A 20,731-nucleotide genomic window follows, 5' to 3' on the forward strand; every position below is an offset into this window, starting at 1 on the left:
GTTTATAATAGCCAAAACCTGGAAACAACCTAGATGCCCTTCAACTGAAGAATGGATAAATAAAATGTGGTACATATACACAATGGAATACTACTCATCAGAGAAAAACAATGACATCATGAGGTTTGTAGGCAAATGGATGGATCTAGAAAAAAATCATCCTGAGTGAGGTAACCCAGACTCAGAAAGACAAATATGGTATGTACTCACTCATAGGAGGATGCTAGATGTGGAACAAGGATGACTGGACTGCTACTCACAATACCAGGGAGGCTACCTGGAAAACAGGACCCCAAGAAACACATGGGTATAGCCCAATGACAGAGAAATGGATGAGATCTACATGAACAGCCTGGACAAGAGTGGGAGTAATGAAGGGCAAGGGTCGAGGGAAAGAGAGCCTGGGGGGGAGCAGGAGATCCCAGCTAGAGAGAACAAGGAATAGGAGACTATGGTAAATGAAGACCACATGAGAATAGGAAGAAGCAAAGTGCTAGGGAGGCCCACAGTAATCCACAAAGATACCCCCACAAGAGACTGGTGGTAATGGTCGAAAGACAGCCCAAACTGACTTACTCTGGTGATGGGATGGCCAAACACCCTAACTGTCCAACTAGAAACCCCATCCAATGACTGAGGGATCTGGGTGCAGAGATCCACGGCTAGGCCCCAGGTGGAGCGCCGGGAGTCTAATTAGCAAGAAAAAGGAGGGTTGATATGAGCGAGAATTGTTGAAACCAAGGTTGGATAAAACACAGGGACAAATAGCCAAACAAATGGAAACACATGAACTATGAACCAATGGCTGAGGGGCCCCCAACTGGATCAGGCCCTCTGAATGGGTGAGACAGACGATTGGCTTGATCTGTTTGGGAGGCATCCAGGCCATGGGACCGGGTCCTGTGCTCAGTACATGAGTTGGCTGTTTGAAACCTGGGGCTTATGTAGGGTTGCTTGGCTTGGCCTGGGAGGAGGGGACTGGACCTGCCTGGACTGAGTCTACCAGGTCGATCTCAGTCCTCGGGGGAGGCTTTGCCCTGGAGGAGGTGGGAATAGGGGGTGGAATGGGGGGAAGGGGAGGGGGGCAGGAGGGGAGAGAACAAGGAAATCTGTGGCTTATATATAGAACTGAATTGTATTGTAAAATAAAGTAAAATAAAATAAAAGAATAAAAGACAAAGGCATATATGTATGTAACAAAAGTTCATGAAAAAGAGGTCATGAATTTGAAAGAGAGCAAGAAGGGGCATGTGGGAGGATTTTGGGGAGAAATGGAAAGTGGATGATGTAATTCAAAACTAAAAGATGTTTTAAAAAAGAGAAAAAAAAACCTAAAGGGAATAAAAAAAATAATCTGTGTGTTTCATATCTCAAGATCCATGGTTGATTTGTCATTAAGATTTTTTTGCATGGTGAAAAACAAAGTCCTAGTTTCAGTATTCTACATGTAGCTATCCAGGTTTATCAACACCATTTGTTGAAGATGTCTTGTCTTCAATGTATATATTTGGTATCTTTGTCAACAGTCAGGTGGCTAAAAGAGTGTGTGATCATATGAATGTCTTCAAATTTTCTCCATTGATTATTGTGTCTATTTTAATGTCAGTACCATGCTGCTTTTATGGTAGTATAACTTCAAATTTCAAATGATGGTACTTCCAGCAGTGTTTTTATTATCAAAATTGTTTTGGCTATCCTGGGTCTTTCCTGTTTCCATATGAATTTCAATGCTAATTTGTCAACTTCTGTAGAGAATTGCATTGGAATTTTGATGGGGATTTCATTTAATCAGTAAATTGCTTTTGTAGAATATCCATTTTCATAATATGAACCCTGCCAGTCCATGAGCATAGGAATTTTTCCACCTTCTCATCTCCTAAAATTTCTTCAGCATCATAAGGTTTTAATTGTACAAGTCTTTCTCTTTATGGTTAGATATATTAAAAGATAATTTTGAAACTATTGTGAATGACATTGTTCTTGTATTCCTTCCTTGTATTAATTTTTATACTGCTAATGTGCTGAAAGTGTTTATCAACTGTAGAAGTTTCCTTGTGGAGGCTTTAGAGGCTTTTATGTACTCAATTATACCATCTGCAAATAAGAATACTTTGACTTATTTATTTCCTATTTGTATATCTTGTGTACCTTATTTGTTGTCTTACTGTCTCAGTTAGACCTTATTGCACAAGAATATCGTTAAACTATATTGCACAGGAATAGAAAGAGTATACATCATTGTCTTATTCCTGGTTGTATTAGAAATGCTTAGGTTTTTTTTTTCTGTTTAATATGATGCTGGCTAATGGCTTATTGTATATTGCCTTTATATGGTGAGACATGTCCCATGCATCGCTAAAACTTTTATCACAAAGTAATTAAAAACAAAATTCTCAGATGGTTTGTCCTAGCAAAACAAGTGAGCCCAATAAAATCTGCCTTTGCAGTCCTTGCACTGGCCTGTTCTCAATAATACTATCTGTCTGGTTCTAAATAATTGAACAAACTTCCAGTGCCTAGAAACAAAAAATTAATTTTCAATTGCAGACTTTTGTAATTATCCACAAGAAAGGTGTTGGCTAGTTTCTATATTTATTCTTCCTTCTTAAATGTTTGCATTTTTTAAATATTTTTTGGGATTCATACGATGTATTTTGAACATATACATCCCTATCTCCAAAGTCCTCCCAGATCCAACCTCCTTTCTGACTACCTTATTTTGTTTTCAATTAGAAAAGTTAAGTCCAGTTTGTGCTGCCCATTTATTCATAAATGTATGTCCTTCTTTTGGAGTATGATGACTATCATGATTTTTTCTTCTTTTATTCGTTTTTTTTATTTTCTCATTGACCACTTCTCCTATTTTGTTTTCAATCACTGACAGTTTTCACTATGATCTAATCTGTTGCTGTGGCTTTCCACTCACTATTTCATTTTAATTATTGAGAATGTCATTTCCAATAGTGTTTCAATTTAGGTTTTTTTTTTTAGCAACTTGAACTCTATTTACATTTCTTTGATTGACTACCTTATTTCATTCTTCTATTTGTCTTTTTTGACCATGTTTATAATAATTCCTATGAACCCTTTGTCTGAAAATTGTTCCAGATCATTTTCATTAGTGGTCATTAGTACAGGATTTATATTATTTGAGACTAGATACATTGTTTTTGCCTTTCATCTTTTTTTTTAATTCATTAGAATTTGTGCATCTTGAATTTGTTAGTTCAGTTTATTTTTCTTTTTTTCAAGTCAACTTTCCTCTTTTAGCACAGGTACTTGCATTCTCAGGAGGGTGTTAAACCATGGTAAGTTTGGAGTCTCAATTTTTTATGGTTTATCTTATAGTTGGGGCTGCAGCCTCCATACAATTATTCTTTTCAACTACAGTCTGGTACCCTCAATGGTTTGGTCCATAAGCTTAGAACAAACTTCTTCTGGCTATGCAAATTTTACACTTCAAATATTCTATGGCACAGAGTATACCTTCTCATTCCACAATTGGAGTAATGGAGGCATCATGAAAAAACACAGGTAAAGGCTTTCAATGGCTATGCCTTTCCAGCTTTGATTCCTGTGACATACTTCTCTCTTTAGGACTCCCTGTATGAAAATTTCCTTGCCAGGTATCTCATCGTTCTGACATCTCAAACACCTTGGGGTTCTAAACCAAACCAGACTTCACTTCTAAAGTCTCATTCAATTATCTTTCAGAGCCTAGATGTCACATATTGCTTAAACTCAGTGTCTCTCTGAGAATATGAAGAAAAATTCAATGACCACATAACTCATGAATCCTCATCTTGTGGATAACACAGCTAATTTCAGCTGCCAGCTTGAGATAGATCCTTACTCCTTGAACATTTTCATCAGCTTTGGCTATTGTTGCTGTTTTTCCTAAGTTGGAAGCTTAGGTGGATTGACACTCTGGATTACCCACTGTTCATGGTACTCTCAGGGATGGTGATGCCATTTAGATGTTTCAGTGTCTCTTTTTCTGATGCATGCAAGTTCAAATTATTAAACTACAGCAGAAAAGTATTGCAATACACAGTCATTTTTGAGTGCATAATATCATTGATCTTGAAGAAACAGATAATGGTGAGGAATTAAATGGCCCTGGTACTGACACTGGTCATGAAGACAACTGAGGATGATGGTTTACTGATGTACAGCTTCAGGTCCCTAGTGGGTTGTTACTGAACAATCTTAGGATCAGATAAAACATGAGAGTCCAATCTAATGTCCCTGGATGGTGAAGAACAAGTGTGTAATATTGAGAGTGGATACTCCAAAAAGCTTGAGAAGATCCAAGGTCAGGACAATGGCCACTGAAATATGTAAAATGTGCAATTTTTCAGGGTGGAGGCTTGGAAATCCACAAGAGACCTGTAGATTATGGAGGCCCAGCACAAGAGTTTTCAGAGGGGAATAATATTAGCAACTAGACTAGAGTCTGTTCTTGTGATATTTTATTAAAGAATGTAGCTATCATTTGTCTTTGCCATAAGAATTTATCTGAAGATAATATTACAAATATTGGAATAATTTCTTTGGTTAAGGAGATATGAAAATAGCCTAATATAGACTCAAGGGTTATTAGTAATTCTTTGGCAGATTTACAACAAATAAGAGCAAATGGGACAGAAAACAAAACAAAACAACATGTACAGTTGCAAGAGAAAAAGATACTGTCAAAGTTAATGTTATTCCCAAGGCTTTTGATGGAAAATATACTACAGTTGTTTAGGATATTTACTTCATTAAGGAGAGGACAGATTTTCACTGGAATAAAGAGAAAGATGATCAACTGTCAAGGCCCCCTCTCTCAGTTCCAACTTCAATATTAATTATTTTTTATTATGATGATAAAACAATGCAATTAATGGAAAGAAGGGTTTATTTGTGCCTTTAGATCCAGAGGGATAAGATTCCAGAAGTGTCATTTTTAGAAAGTATGGCAGCAAGTAGGTGTGGCAGCTGGAACAGTGATAGTTACATCTAGAATGACAAGGAGAAAACAGAGAGTCAAACTGAATAGTCAATGCTCACCTCAGTGACATAGTTCCTCCAGTAAGGTCACACCTCCTAAACCTACCCAAGCAGTGCCATCAACTGGGGACCAAGTATTCAAACTTCTGATGCTATGGTAGACATTTTATTTCAAACCACTAAAAGCAGGAAGTTTATGTTGTCTTAGGTTGGAACTAATGAGATATACCAACAAATGATTTCTGGGTGGTAATCTTTGTTACTTTCAAATAGGAATGTTTCTTTTCATGTTTTGAAAAATCATTAAATGTAAAGTTTGAACTGTATATTTTATAAAGATATCTAAAAAACTTAACACCAGGCTGAGCTGAATCCCAAGAGGAGTCCTTGCCTTGGAGGAAGTAAGAATGGGGGGTGGAATCAGGGGGAGGCCAGTGGCGGGGGAGGACAGGGGAATCCATGGCTGACATGTAATATTAAATTAATAATAAAATTTAAAAAATAAAAGAATAAGGAAAAACTTAAGAACTCAAGAAAAATATTTATTACCAAAGCAATTATTTATATTATCTCTAATTTCCAAACTTTTTAATTGTTAAATGCTTTTATTCAGATATATTCACAACAAAATCATTACAGTCCACTGACATTTACTAATAAAATGTTGGAAAATTGAACAGAGATTCATTTTAATAGAAAATAATAAATATATATGTAGAAATGTTGGAAAGTATTTGGGGGATTTTAGTGTCCCTCATTCCTTTGTTTATTAGGGAAGGTCACTTATTCATAAAATAAACCAATTCATATCTTGACTCTAATCTTTCTATGGAAAAAATGAGAGGGCATATCATACTGTTCGAATATAGACAAGAAGAATTTTTCTGTAGTCAGCTCAATGTTTTATGAATTATGAAATTTATCATACTTTAGTATAAAAGCTAATAAAATTAGATTCTGATATATCTTATAACTGAAAGAAATTATGAAAGATATTCAGTTCTCATGACATCTTAAAGCAAGATCACATTTTTATTATAATAAATTATTATAACATTCTAAGACAAATGAGATGTAAACCTCTAATAGGAAACTTAACAAAGGACCTTGTGCCATTTAAATCACAGCAGCTCAAAAGCTCACTTTATTGTTTATAAAAACTTCCATGGTTCTTTTTCCTCTCTAAGACAAACATAAATGGGTTAGTGGTTGAGATATGATTTTGTTTTATTCACTTTTAGAAGTGTCGTGTTAATTCTTAAAGGATATGTGAGTGTATCAACAATAGAGAAAGGTCTCCTATGCCTAAATTCTGTACCTTATCTGAAACCCTTTTATGATACAGAACCCAAAATATTATTCATATTTAAGAATGTTCATTGTGTTAACTTTTTTATTTTTTAATTTTATAATTAATTTAAGAAAATGGTAACTTGTGACTAATATCATGCTATATCAAATTATTTGAAGATAGAAAAAAATTAATTTAATCATGCAAATTCCCGAGTTCTATCCTTATGCCAGGAAACAGAGAACTCTTGAATAAATCATTAGATTTGGGATATTGCTCATTTGCAGACAATGTACCATTTTGCCTCTGAAATGTAGATTTTTATCATGTCTGCATGCCTCCACTTTTTTAGTTAATAAGGAGAGGGACAGATGGGAGGGTCTGAGGGAAGGAAGTCAATAGGGGAATGATGTAACTATATTATAGTCTCAAAAATTTTGAAAATATTTCTTTAAAAATTTATAAAGTATATTTTCACTATAAACACCCCTTCCTCACTCCTCCATGTCCTTCCATGTTCCCACCCTCACAACCACACTTCTTTTTCAAATTCGTGTCCTCTCTCACTACATATACTAATTCTAATTAGTGCAACCCATATGTACTTGAGTATACAGATTACCACTTTGCTATAGATAACTGGAATATGGGATTTGCTCTGAATGAACTGATTTTATCTCCTTCAGCAATGCAAATTGAGACTACCTGTATCTTTTTGCCTAGGGACAGGGATTTCCTCTCTATAAAGTGGAATGTTGACTTGTACAGATCTTTTTCAGGAAAACATATTGTTGAATATTCATGGGAGTGAACATACCTATCATTTTTATAAGATACGATTTGGTGGAAATCCTCTTAGTCATCTTGCTCTTAAGAACTTTAAGTCTACTTCTCCAAGATTTTGTCTGAGCCTTGAGTGTGTGGATTGTGTTACAGATATCCTGTTTGGGAACAGACACCCCATAATCACTAATTCTCTGCACTTTTGACCAGTTGTGATTCTCTGTAGTAACCTCCATCTATTACCAAATAAAGAAGCTTCTTTAAGAGGGGTGCAAGCTACATTTATCTATATGTTTAAGGATAACTGTGTGGAAGGCAGTTGGACACAGTATCTGTTTACACAGTGTGCTTTCAGGTACTTTTATATCTGGTTAAGTTGATAAAGTTCAAGTGTGGGTCTGTCTCTTCTAGATGGGGTCTAAAGAGGGAAAGAGAGAAGGAATTTAACCCTTATTCATGTTTAAGGGTAAAACATTGGCAAATCTGTTTTTTTTTTTAATTCAGGCAAGCACTGTGATATTTAACCAAGCCAAAGGCATGATGTCCTATATCTGTGCAACATTTGCATCATCAAGAAAAAATTATTAGTGAGAAATAACTGCCTTAATAATATTTCTATTGTCTGTTGGATGTGATTCTATAGATAGTTAAAGAAACATAACAACTATTTCATTTTTGACTGAACTTCCCTGTTGAGGGTTTAATAGAATGCAGATGACCAAAATTAATTATTTACTATTTTACTGTAAAGGAGGTAGTGCATATATTCCTCAGGGCTCTCTTGAGTGTCAAAAGAACCTGTGGCTCCTGTGGTCTTCTTTTTGCTAGTTATTTCATATTCTTAGAATAAGCCAAATCCTGGGCTTGTCCATCATTTCCCTTAGAAAAACTGAGGATCTTTTACTCATTTGCCATCATTTTACTTTGTAAAATATATACCAGTTCAAGTCCATCCAGGGGGTTCTCCAGCTCCACTTTGAACAGGAGGACAGGTGACTTGTCACAGCTAGAGGACCTGTTGAGAGGTATCATTGGGTACTCATTGGCTTTAGATTGCACGGAGAAAAAAAAGCATTTATTTATACTAACCACATTAGTATAGGCCCTCAAGAATGGCTATTAAATGCCCAGAAGGTCAGTTACATCAGAGTGATGTTTTTAACTACTGTGTCATATTTAAACAAAGCTTGGACCAAAACCAAGCACTTTCAAATAAGACTTGATTTCATATCCACTTTTTTCTTTAATCCAGTTCTTGTAACTGATATGAAGAGCAAATCAACAACTCAGTTGTTTTTAGTAGAAATTTAATATCAATGTGTTGAACATTGACCTTAAAATTTTAAAATGCATATATCATCTCTAATTTCACTATTTACATACATTTTATGACTCCTCAATCCTTAGTACCTTGGTTAGGCCATCCACCTTTCCTTCTCATTCTGAAAAATCAGACAACCACCTCAGTCTTGATACATAAATCATTCTTAACTACAAAAATGTCCATTCTTGCTTCCTTCTAACATTTATTTCATTAATTCCTAGTTTACTTTGGCTAATAATATTGGCCGTAATAACATTTAAAATATTACCATCTGTTGTGAGAATTTTTTCCCAATGGAAAAGTAAGCAATGACTGCCCCTCTCCTCATAAAGTCCCATGACAAATCAAAGTTTGATTCCACCAAAGTTATATCTGGGGAATTAAGGATTTTATTTAACTTACTTGTAGGTCATGGGCAAAGTGTTATGGAAAGGAACATAGATGATTCAAAGGCAACTGCATTGGAAAGTCCTCCTGCAGAATGAATAGTGGCTTCCTCACAGCTACACTGACAGAGACTGCTCTTTCTACTCTTCTCCAGAATATGTATTCAGCTCCTGCCAAGATCACAAGGCCATATGTGGTTAAAGCAAAATGATACATAAGTGGCTGGGAGGAGTGTCTGGATACTCAGGTCAGGGTCCAATGACCCTGGAAACCATTCTTTTTATGAATGTCTTTTTTTTTTTGTCAAGAGCCAGCAAGGCCAGTTGTGGTAGGCATTTGTAAGCAGACACAGCTAATAGCATGAAGATGGCCCTTGTTTAGCTTGAAGGATAATACTGTACAACAACATGTTATTAAAAAAAAGTTCATTCCAAAGTACAGATAGGTACATAATGTTAAACTGTGGAGCTTTGTAAGTTTCAATTAATCATTATTTTTTTAAAAAAGTAAATCTTGTTTTATTTTGCATTATACAGTGCAAAAAATCTACTGGCATAACCATACTCTCACTTTTTTTTTTTTTTTTTTTTTTTTGGTTTTTCGAGACAGGGTTTCTCTGCGTAGCTTTGCGCCTTTCCTGGAGCTCACTTGGTAGCCCAGGCTGGCCTCGAACTCACGGAGATCCGCCTGGCTCTGCCTCCCGAGTGCTGGGATTAAAGGCGTGCGCCACCACCGCCCGGCCTTCACTTTTTAATGAATGTAAGAAGCGGATTTGTAAATAGAGAGAAATAGCAATTACAAAACAAAACACATTTAAACTACCGTTTATTCAACCTAGTAGAAATCAACTTGGGAATCCTCTTAAAATTGTCATACAGAAGTTACTGTTTGGTGAGTTTCTGTAAACTGTTTTAGTCAGAGGGTCCTCTCTCTCTTCTCCATGGATGAGCATCCCAATGACTAAATGTACAATGCCTCTATTTTTAGACACTATGGTTGTCCTCCTTTTCCCTGGCACAGAGTCAGGGGGCTCCCCTCACTCAGGAAGAGGGAATTTGAGGGCACCATGTGGCAAACATGCTGGCCTAAAGTATGAGAACCAAATCTCATCTCCAGAGTTGCTTCCCAGTAAGCTCAAAAAGCAGATGGCAATTTGCCAGTATAATGTACACACGAGATTTACTTGCTACTCTGTACCACTGAAGAGATGAGGGTTTTTTTTTCTTAAATGATTAAAAGAGAGGGAAAATCCAAGTGGTACACATGGGACAGGAGACTTACTGTTGAGTCCAGTGTTGACAGGCTAGAATGAAAGCACCTACCTATCCTCATTCCCCGAATACTTGTGCAGATGTCTTGTCATCTGGGGATTTAACAAGAGACAGTGTCTGTTCCCTGAGAGTTCCATAAGAAACAGAACACTTGATTTTGAAGGGTAGCCCTCTGAAGCCCGTACTTTAAAACTAGTTTGCAATTGCCTGCAACTGGAGGCAGGTGACCTGAAAAATTCGACAAGAACCTTCCCTCCTATAAAGAGATCAAGTTGTAGACTAACATGATAAACTGATATTCCCAGGAACAGGCTATGTTTTGTCTTCTGGTCTAATTTTAGGCTACACTTGAGTGCAGAAAAGCATCTGGAATTTTTTTTAATGTTGTTGTTTTGTTTTGAGATCTGAGTTGAACTGATTCAGGCTAGGAATGTCGTGTTGTCCTGTAAAACAAAGGAACACATATTAGAATGTCTCCCAAATTTCCTTTGTCTTCTCTTCCAGAGCATCCTCTAGTATTTGTCTCTCATTTCTTCCTCCTCTCCTTGAAATGAACCATGAAGAAAGGAGAGGTCCGTGACACTAGTTGATCTTACCCACAAAGACCTGAGTTCCCTGTGCCTTGTTCTGCTTCATTAGCAACTATGAAAGGGAATCTATTAGAATATCTGCTCTGACCGATTCATCTCTAGATGACTAATATACTGTAACTTGAATGATTTTTCCTGTATCTAACCTGGTTTATCTTATTATTCCTGTTCCTGCCCCACTATCAAAAAGAAAGTCTCTATAGTAAACATTGAAATTCACATATCAGTGAAATTGGCCAAATTCTGATGATTATATAACTCAAGAGAGTTTTAGACTCTGTGGGTTGAACTTCCAATATCTTCCAATATTTACTTTAATCATTCCCTTGGAGTCTTTTCCTAAAATCTATTATCATTCCACAGTATATTTCATAGTCTAGATAGGAAGCAGACAGGATAAATAGAGGGTATATTTCTCATGTAAATAAGGTTACCAGATGGAATTCCTGGATTAGGACAGCCAAACTTGGAAATTAAGTTCATATAATTTATAGAAAAATGAACACAGAAAGGTGTGGTGATAATCTAATTGTACTGAATTATTATTTTGATTGTATGTTAATAAATAAAGTTGTCTGGGAGTCAGAGCTATTAGAGCCATAGCAAGAGTGTGGCGGTGGTGGCACACGCCTTTAATCCCATAAGATTTCTGTGTGTTCAGGGATACAGCCAGCATTGGAGACATATGCCTTTAAGACCTAGGGGGCTGTACATTCAGACAGTGACGAGGCAGTCATGTGTTTGGGTTTACAACCAATGAGAAGGCAGAACAACATACTTTAAAAAAACGAACCGACAGGAAGTAGGTCTCTTTTCGCGAAGCTGGGACAGCAGGAGGAAGGGTGAGATTTTAGCTCTGAGCTCTGACTTCTCGGCTTTCTCTTTTACATTGTTTCTGTGTTTCTTATTTAATAAGACGGTTGGTTACATCTACATCTGGCGCCCAACGTGACAAGAATCCATTAAAAACCGCCTTGGCTTGACGGCAGGTCCGCTTTCCCGCAAGGGCGGCAGGCGGTGGCAGGCGGCGGAGGAAGCGGCAGGAAGCGGCCGGCGTCTTAGTTCGAGCTTCCGGCGTCCTAGTCCGAGCTGCCAGCTTCTTAGTCTGAGCTGCCGGCTTCCTAGTCCGGGTAGCAACTTCTAGCCCAGGCCTAGGTCTGTGAGCAGCTTGCCTAAAGCCGGTGCTACAAACAACTCAGACCTGCCCTGCCGAACAGGGCCCTGCCTGTAAAGCCAACACACGTGGTCGGAGCTTAAGGAAGCCAGACCCAAGCCTTGACTCGGCACAAGAGGGAACACGTGGCTGCATTTAAGCTTTAGCCGGCTACGCTTTTTTGTGCGTTCTCTCTTCTCTCTCTCTCTCTCTCTCTCTCTCTCTCTCTCTCTCTCGCTCTCTGGATTTACACCTGGGACACTAGGTGGCTGCTTTGAAAATCCCCTCGGATTTCTACTGTTCTACGCAGATTTGGTAAGTCATAATATATCAGATATTTTAAAGGAAACTATCTAAAAGAGAATTTTTTTCCACACTAAAAAACAAATGGGTTTTATGTGTACATTGGAAGAAAATTGGTTTTTGTTCGAAATTTTAGGCAGTCTGGCAATGGAACAACTATATAATATTAGTATTGGTAGAATTATGCACCTTATCACTATAATAATCCACATTTTAATATTTAAAAAGATAGTCAATTTAAGTGCCAGGATAACAGCTTTAGAAGAACTTGTTAAACCTGTAAAAATTCAGACAGAAGAAATTAACAGTGAAGTTGTTTCAAGTCGGGATCATAAGGTTGCAGAAAGAAAGCCTGTTTTCACACAGTCACCCTTAATTTATCCTGTAACTGTACAGCAGATGCCTGATCAAATGGCTACACAAAATACTTGGGCTCCAATTGAAATGTTGGATTTAAAAAGGTTTAAGGAGGCAATAGTATCTTATGGCATGCATTCCCCATATGTAAAGCAAATGTTAAACACTTGGTCAACATATAATAGGATAGTACCACAGGACTGGCGGGACCTTGCACAAGGTGTTCTGGAACCCAGCCAGAGACTTCAATTTCTGACTTGGTTTAAGGAGGAGGCTAAAAACATAGAAAAACAATGGAGGGATAAAGGAATACAAGTTTGCCAGGATCAGCTTATGGGCGAAGGCCAATATGCTTCAGCACAAGCACAATGTTTATATGATGTCCAAACCCTAATTTTATGTCGAACGGCAGCCTTGAATGCATGGGACAAAGTTGAGGAACCAGGAAAAAAATCTGAGTCATTTACAAAGGTGAAGCAAGGCCCAAAAGAGTCTTTTACAGATTTTTTTACAAAGACTGGCTTCAGCAGTAAAGAGAATGGTCTCGGATTCAGAAGCTGGTAAGGCAATAATTGAATCTTTGGCTTTTGAGAATGCGAATGCAGCATGCAAAAGAATAATCAGGCCATTAAGGGCAAGATCTGCACCTATGGAAGATTGGATTAGAGAAACAATTAATGTTGAAGCTGATGAGCATGATGATACATGGGTAGGAGAAGTAATTTCAAGGTTTGAGGAGTGTTAGATGTTTTGGATGTGGAAAGCAAGGACATTTGAAAAGGGACTGTAGACAGGTCATTTCCAGAAACAATGTTTCTTCAAGGAACAATGGCAACAGAATGCCCCTTCCTTCTGGAGTATGCAGAAGGTGTGGTAAGGGAAAACACTGGACCAACGAATGTAGATCAACAAAGGACAGACAGGGTAATCCTTTGCCTCAGTCTTCGGGAAACTCCCAGAGGGGCCTCAGGCAGGCCCCCAGTGCAAATCCAGTTCAAACCTTTCCGGCAGCCATAGAGGAAATGCCTGCTCTGGAGAGCGATTAAATAACCAAATGCCTATTGGAATAAATCATGCTGGTCAGAATGATGAAACAGAGAGAATAGAAAATTCAGGAGAAAACATAAAGAAAATTTTTTGGCAAACTTCTATTAATGAACAAAGACCAAAATTAACGATAAAAATAAATGGTGTTTTGTTGTCTGGTCTGGTAGACACAGGTGCGGACGTTACCATAATAGCACCAGAATTTTGGCATCCAACTTGGCCTCTTCAGGAGGTAAACGTTCAACTGTTAGGAATTGGGACATTATCTCAGGTGAAACAGAGTGCAAGATGGCTCGAATGTATAGGTCCAGAAGGACAGAGAGGAAAATTAAAACCATATGTGGCTAACATAACTATGAACCTGTGGGGTCGAGACTTGTTGCAACAATGGAATACTCAGATTAACATCCCTCCAATCTCAGAAACAAATCATAAACTAGCACATGTTACTGAGAGAAATATTAGAAGATATTGTTCTAATGAGTGGTCACCAGCCATCCATATTATACAAGAACAGGGCACAATAACTGATGATCTTCCAAAGACACCAACAGCTCTACCTTTAAAATGGTTAACAGACAAGCCTGTATGGGTCCAGCAATGGCCTTTAACAACAGAGAAACTCCAGGCTTTAGAAGAGCTGGTAGAAGAACAGTTAAATGCTCAGCATATTGAAGAATCAATCAGCCCTTGGAATTCTCCTGTATTTGTTATTAAAAAGAAATCTGGTAAATGGAGAATGGTAACAGACCTTAGAGCAATTAACAAAGTAATTCAGCCAATGGGCTCTCTACAGTCTGGGATGCCTTTGCCTACTCTGTTACCAAAAGGATGGCCTCTCATAGTTATTGATTTAAAAGACTGTTTCTTTTCAATACCCTTACAAGAAAAAGACAAAGAAAGATTTGCTTTTACAGTGCCTACTTATAATAATTCTCAACCGGTTAAAAGATTTCAATGGAGGGTCCTCCCACAGGGAATGTTGAATAGCCCAACTCTGTGCCAATATTTTGTACAACAGCCATTGGAAGTGATACGTAAAAAATTTCCTAAATCTATAATTTATCATTATATGGACGATATTTTACTAGCTGACTCAAATGCAGATACTTTAGAAATAATGTTTGAAGAAGTAAAGAAAATTTTGCCTCGCTGGGGATTACAAATTGCTCCTGAAAAGATACAAAGAGGAGATTCTATTAATTATTTAGGATATGAAATAGAGCTACAAAAAATTAGACCCCAAAAGGTGCAAATTCGGAGAGATAGACTACAGACTCTTAATGACTTTCAAAGATTATTTGGAGATATTTCTCATCTACGAACTATTGTTGGGGTAAAAAATGATGAACTGACTAATTTGTTCAAAACCTTAGAAGGTGACAAGGACTTAAATAGTCCAAGAGAATTATCACCTGAAGCTGAGAAAGAATTAGCCTTGGTAGAAAAGAAAGTGCATGAAGGACACGTGAATCGTATTGATCCAAAGCTGGATTGCATTTTGGTTATCTTACCTTCTAGGCGTTCTCCTACTGGAATATTAATGCAGAGGGAAGATATTATATTGGAATGGATATTTTTACCAAATAAACCAAATAAAAAATTAAAAACTTATGTGGAAAAAATCTCTGACTTGATTTACAAAGGAAAAATGAGACTTCGTCAATTAGCAGGCATAGACCCAGCAGAAATTGTCGTACCATTAACTAAGGAGGACATTGAAAAATTATGGACAGAAAGTGAACCTTGGCAAAGAGCTTGCAGTAATTTTTTGGGTGAAATTAACAGCAAATATCCCAAAAGCAATAGAATTGATCTTATAAAGAGAGCTGATTGGATCTTGCCTCGAATTGTACGGCAAAAACCCATATCTGGAGTTCGTACATTTTATACAGATGCCAACAAAGAAGGAAAGGCAGGTTACAAATCAGAAAATTTAAGTAAAGTGGTTCAAAGTCCGTATAATTCAGTTCAAAAATCAGAATTGTATGCTATTCTGTTGGTATTAATGGATTTTTCAGAACCTCTCAACATAGTAACTGACTCTCAGTATGCTGAAAGAGTGGTGTTACATATTGAGACTGCAGAATTTATCCCTGATGCTTCAGAATTAACTTCACTATTTATTCAATTACAAGATACAATCAGGAAAAGGAATCATCCTTTATATATAACTCACATTCGATACCATACTGGTCTGCCAGGCCCTCTAGCACAAGGCAATGATGAAATTGATAAATTATTGATAGGAAATGTGCTGGAGGCCTCAGAATTTCATAAAAAACATCACGTTAATAGTAAAGGTCTAAAAAAGGATTTTTCCATAACCTGGCAACAAGCCAAAGAAATAGTAAAGAAATGTCCTACTTGTTCCTTCTACAATCAAACGCCATTACCAGCAGGATGTAACCCAAAGGGTACTCAGAGAAATGAGATCTGGCAGATGGACGTGTTTCACTTTGCAGAATTTGGAAAATTGAAATATGTACACCACACTATCGATACTTATTCAGGATTTCAATGGGCAACTGCTTTGAGTTCTGAAAAAGCTGATTCTGTAATCACTCATTTGCTAGAAGTTATGGCAATCATGGGTATACCTGCACAAATCAAAACTGACAATGCTCCATCATATGTCTCTGTTAAAATGAAACAGTTTTTTGCTTATTACAATATAAAGCATATTACAGGCATACCACATAATCCTACAGGTCAAGCAGTTATAGAAAGATCAAACAGAACTCTAAAGGATATGCTAAATAAACAGAAATGGGTAACAAAAACCCCCAGAAATAGACTGCATAATGCTCTTCTAACTTTGAATTTTCTGAATGCCAATGAGAAAGGAACAACAGCTGCAGAGAGACATTGGATAATAGAAAAAACTACAGAATTAAATCAGCCTATATACTTTAAGGATGTGCTGACCTCAGAATGGAAACCAGGGTATGTATTACATTGGGGACGTGGTTTTGCTTTTGTTTCTACAGGAGAAGATAAGCTGTGGGTACCATCAAAATTGATAAAGGTTCGATTTGAACAAGAGAGACCTCTTAATTAGAGGAGGTGATAGTTCATCAACCAGCATGAACATCCAATTTAAACTAACTTGTATCAATAAAACATGCCTTTTCATTTCATCAGATAATAACTTGCCAAAAAGGAACATCCCCAAAATTAGTCTTGGGGAAAGGTTTTTGTTTTTGTCTTTTAGGAGAATGAAGGTTAAGGAATCTGAAGAACACTGGACAAATGAGACAACTAAGAAAAGGGACAAATCATCTATCCCAAGAAACAGAGTGAAACGGTGTATGGGTATATATTATCTAAAAAAATTTTATGTCTTCCTAAATGTTTGTTTCTGCTTTTCTCTAAAGATTTAACACTCTTGGTTTTCTAATAGTCCCAGTTCAATTAAAATTTAAAGCTGACTTTGGAGTTGGAGAATGGCTCTCTCCTTCTTTAAAATCAAGCATGTTGTTAAAAGGTAAATGCAAACTCCCTGTATCATGCCAGAATAAGAGCCATCTTCTGCTATGGTACAGGACAAAAGCAAAATTAATTAAGGGACGATTCTATTACTAATCTCAACTCTTTGATTCTATTCTGATTCTTTAAACTTTTCTCAAATTATAAATTTTATATCAAAATTTACAAGATTAATATATATATACATTTTAAACTTTGTTAAGATATGAATGGTCACATAGAGTACTAATTCTAGAAAAAAGGCTAGCTGCATATATATGTTTTTGTGTTCGAGTCTCTTATCAGTTTTCTGCAGGAAATCATGGCCAGGCCTAACATCAACTGAAGTCTCCAGAAAGAAGATGGGGCCCCACAACAACAACAATTCCACTTGGACAATAATAATATCATTAAGCTGACAAACATCATCCATAGATCAGCTTTGAACTACAAGGTGCTCAGAGCAAATTTGAGATGACTAGCTGAGATGATCCAGTCTCAAAGACTACTTGAATAAGGACTTGAGATAAACCCTCAACTTTGGCATTATACACAGACTGGATAATGAAGGATATAGTTACCTCTCCTAGAATTTGACAATTAACCTAAAATTTTTCTTTCAGGATAAAGAAAACTTCGCCCATACCCAGCAGGAAGCAATTTTAAGAATACGACGCCCACATTCCCAAAGAGGTGGTGTGGGGCGGGTGGTTTTTTGGTCTTTTTAATGGGTTTTGGGTCTGGGATAATTTTCAGTATTTAGGGGGGTTGGTTACAAGTTATTGTCAAGGGTTAGGAAAAAGGCTAAGCAAAGGAGATTAGACTTAAGGTTCTTGTTTAAAAAAAAAAAGAAAAGAAAGAAAGAAAGAAAGAAAGAAAGAAAGAAAGAAAGAAAGAAAGAAAGAAAGAAAGAAAGAAAGAAAGAAAAAGAAAGAAAAGAGAAAGACAATTACTAGTTTTAAATACTTTACATTGGATTGAATTGTTTTATATTGTACACAAATTTGAAACTGATATTGTTAGAAAATGCTATATGTATATTTCTAATTGTATTTATTCCATCCATTTAACAATGTAATGCAAATTTCTGATCCTTGAATGTTATTATTATCAACTATTAGGATATAAAGAAATGAAAGCTAGTAGTTAGACATTATCATAGAACTTGTAGTCATATTGGATATGTTTTAAAAATTGAGCAGAGATGTTTTAGACAGGTCATCTTCAAACCCTTCAGAGATCTACAGAATATGGCATTTAAAATGTTTTAATAACTTAGAAAATTTTTCTTTTTTGAGACATGTCGGCTCCTGGCAGTACCAATCTACTTTAGAGAAAATATGGGCATTGAAGAAACTGCATATGGAGTCAACTTTCATTCTGGCAAAAGTTAGCCACTGGACAACAAAGTATCCTCGAATCAACAGGACAAAATGGACAGACAGATCACGAAACAAGGGACTACTGATTCTTGCCAAAACAAGTGTGGTTATGGCTTTATCAAAAGGCATCTTCTGAGGCCAGGACAATATGGCCCCATCCCTGAAGTGGCCTTCGCATCCGGAAAAGGTACGGTGCCCTTTTCTTCGAAGGCAGCTTAACAGGCAGAGGGCCGATGGATTCTGTTGTACAATGGAACAGCAGCTGAAAGCTCATGCCTCTCAAAAGTAGACTGGCATTTAATAGAGGGATGTGGAGAAGAAGGGGATGCTGAGATGAAGCCATATATACACAGCCAAGAAGAATGGACAGCTGAATTAAAAAACTGTCAACAATTTCCAGAATTTAAAATCCTGAATCATGACAGGACACTAGTGGAATTCAGGTGTTTCTGGTACGTGGACTGCTCTCACCCAATGTGAGGTTGAACTGTTGACCTTGTGTACATCCTACTTCACAAATGAGTCTGTCAGATACACTAAGCCTATAGGCTGAAGATGATGCCCCAACACTGCGGAGAAACCTCAGGTGACTGCCCAGGCAGCTGGCTGTTTCTGTCAACTCACAAAATTTTTTGGAAGTTGCTTGCATGCACTTCCTGTTTTTATTTTTGTTAGCTACTATTATTCCCTTCTTGGGTCTCTGAGGGTGTTGAAGATTAGTTAGTTATGGTTGAAGATTAGTTAGTTATAGTTGAAAATTAATTAGGATAGAAAGTGCATTAGATACATCTTGGATTTACCAAAATAGGATAGATAATGGAATTGTTTTCTCTGATTTGTCAAATACCTGTTTAGGTATTTATTACTTGTATATATTGTATATAGTTATTGTACTTTTGTATATAGTTTTTCTTTTGTTAGTTATAACCTTTTGCTTTCTTTTTCTTTTTATTAAAATAGAAAGGGGAAATGTGGTGATAATCTAATTGTACTGAATTATTATTTTGATTGTATGTTAATAAATAAAGTTGTCTGGGAGTCAGAGCTATTAGAGCCATAGCAAGAGTGTGGCGGTGGTGGCACACGCCTTTAATCCCATAGATATCTGTGTGTTCAGGGTCAGAGCTATTAGAGCCATAGCAAGAGTGTGGAGGTGGTGGCACACGCCTTTAATCCCATAAGATTTCTGTGTGTTCAGGGATACAGCCAGCATTGGAGACATATGCCTTTAAGACCTAGGGGGCTGTACATTCAGACAGTGACGAGGCAGTCATGTGTTTGGGTTTACAACCAATGAGAAGGCAGAACAACATACTTTAAAAAAACGAACCGACAGGAAGTAGGTCTCTTTTCGCGAAGCTGGGACAGCAGGAGGAAGGGTGAGATTTTAGCTCTGAGCTCTGACTTCTCGGCTTTCTCTTTTACATTGTTTCTGTGTTTCTTATTTAATAAGACGGTTGGTTACATCTACAGAAAGGACAATAAAATACAACACAGTAAAACTTACAAAGCAACTCTGAAAGCCATAGTGTCTTTAGCCTGTCTTTATCTCCACAACTAGAAACTGAAACAAAAGAAGGTGTCCCCAGAGCATGATAGAATAGAAATGGAAGCATACAATTATGGAACAATTCCCCTTCAACTGTTGAGAAATGCACCCATAGATGCTTCTAGAAATTGTGGGCAGTAGAGCCTACATCTCTGCCTGCCCCACCACCGCTCTGTGAGTTGATCCCATCTCGTGTGTTACAGGTGCTTGGTGGCATCAGCTTTTTTAACACCCTGCTGTCTATCCTTTTGCTTCTGGTTAATATCTGTGCTTGTGAATTATAGGACTCTGTTGCTGCAATTCACCTGAATTTCCCAGGTCTCACCATCTCAAATTGTCAGCTTCATTCATTACTTATGCTGGAGACACATGACGCTGCAAGTCCCTTTAGAAGCCAATAAATGTATCATTCAAAACAATAAATTCACAATAAAGCAAAGTTTATCATGGAGGTCTGATATTATAACCTTAGTTTGATATGAGAAATGCATCAGCCTTATTACATAGCAGTAAAGTTCATTTGGATCTTCCATTTTCAAGATCACATTATGTATCCAGGGAGGTGGGGAAAAAAGGAAGGGGGTGGGAAGAGAATTGGGACTTGTGACTTAATGCCTATGGTGCAAGAATTCCCCACCTTTTCATCTTTTGTGACCCTTGAAGATTCAGCATGACTGGGATGTTTTATAGGTAATAAAATTTATGTTTAAGTCTTATGGTTGCCTTAGCAAAGATCACAGTGAGTTTACATGGTTATTGTCATTTTGATGATGTAATTAACCAAGATGGTGACCAAGTCTTTGGCCGTATTGATGGCATCACTAGTTTAGATGG

This window comes from Peromyscus maniculatus, chromosome 3 (assembly GCF_049852395.1).
Source record: "Peromyscus maniculatus bairdii isolate BWxNUB_F1_BW_parent chromosome 3, HU_Pman_BW_mat_3.1, whole genome shotgun sequence".
In the NCBI taxonomy this organism is placed as follows: Eukaryota; Metazoa; Chordata; class Mammalia; order Rodentia; family Cricetidae; genus Peromyscus; species Peromyscus maniculatus.